The following is a 1,755-nucleotide window of genomic DNA, read 5'->3' as shown; positions in this document are numbered from 1 at the left end:
CAGCAGCAGCAGCAGCAGCAGCAGGAGTTGTTGTTGTTGTTGTTGTTGTGGTAGTAGTAGTAGGAGGAGTAGTAACGGCAGCAGCAGCAGCAACAGCAGCAGCAGCAGCAGGAGCAGCAGCAGCAGCAGCAGCAGGAGGAAGAGGAAGAGAAACGGATGTTATATTATAGAGCAGAAATAAGAAGAAGAAGAGAACAGAAAGAAGGGGGCAACACGGCGGGATGAGTACAAAGGGATATGCAGCAGCAACTGCAGCAGCAACTGCAGCAGCAACTGCAGCAGCAACTGCAGCAGCATCAGCAGCAATGACGCAATAAAAGAAAAACATATGCAACTGCAGCAGCAGCAGCAGCAGAAACAGGATACGCAGTTGCTGTCTGCAGCACAGCCGCATCCAGTAGCAGCAACACCGCAGCATCAGCAGCAAAGAACAGCAGCAGCAGCAGCAGCAACATGAAATAGTACCAGCAGCAGCAACAACTGCAACATAACATGTCAGCAGCAGCAGCAGCAGAACAGAACAGGACAGCAGCAGCAGCAACACAGCACACAAGAACAAAACAGCAGCACCACCAGCACCAACACCACCACCACCACCACCACCACCACCACCAGCAGCAACAGCAGCAGCAGCAGCAGCAGCAGCAGGTATTCTTACAACAACACGCCCCAGGCAAAAGTTTGTTTCCTCAATAAGCCAATCATCGTTCTTTTTCAGCAGCTGTTCTGAACTAACTTTCTGCCCCTGGTAGCTTGCAAAGAACCTCACGGGGGCCCCCAGGGCACCGAGGCCCCTTTTCACCCCCAAAGTAAACCCCAGGGGGGCCCCCATGGGGGCCCCCAGGGGGGCCCCCACGCATGCTAGCCTGCGGAGCAGCGGCGACATGGCTTGGTAGCTGTAGCTGCTGCTGCTGCTGCTGCTGTGCAGCAAGGAGGAAGCAGCTAAGAAAGCTAAAAAGTAATTGAGTTTCCACGGATAATAAAGTTTAAAATATTATTTTTTTTGTTTTTTTTATGCACCGAGCGGCTCCTATCAATACTAACAAGGGGCTGCATGCTGGGGTGTATGGGGCTGGCGTTCTGAACACGCGTTGCTTACTAGCTAGGTATCCTAGGTGCGTGCGGTGTATATATACTATAAACGCAGTATATTTCAAGTAATTTAATTTAAAAATATTAAATTAAAATAATATTTAAAAGGAAAAACACCAGAAATATAAATATATACCTCAGTCTCTGGCGCAACCCCAGCCAGCACACACACCCAGCCCCAACCCCCTGTAGCTGCTGAGCTTTCTTAGTTTAGTTTTCTTAGCTTTCTATATACAATGATATATGTTTTTTTTCTTTATAAGTATTTTATACTTATAAAAATAATTATATTTTATTCTTTCTCTTATAGATAGCTAGGACTCTGAGTGTTCCGCTGTTCTCTACAGCTGCTGTAGTGGGTGTGCTATACAGTGTATCTGTTCTTTTAGCTCCGCTAGAACAAATGTCAGTAAGTATATATATATATATATATATATATATATATATATATATATATATATATATTATAATAAGTTTCACACTATACTTTTGCCAGGGGACGAGAATCCCTTAGAGTATATTCCCTTTATTCTTCCGCCAGCACAGGCAAGTATATCTCTCAGCAGGGTGCAGGCGTCGTACCCCCGTAGCTGCTGGCGGGGTCTGGAGCTTGCTTTCAGGGTGTAACGCCCTGGGGTTTAGCTGTGCAGGTTGGAACGGTAT

The sequence above is a fragment of the Eimeria mitis genome, genomic scaffold (assembly GCF_000499745.2).
Source record: "Eimeria mitis Houghton genomic scaffold, Emh_scaff2162, whole genome shotgun sequence".
Classification (NCBI taxonomy): Eukaryota; Apicomplexa; class Conoidasida; order Eucoccidiorida; family Eimeriidae; genus Eimeria; species Eimeria mitis.
Note: the sequence above shows the minus strand (reverse complement) of the source record.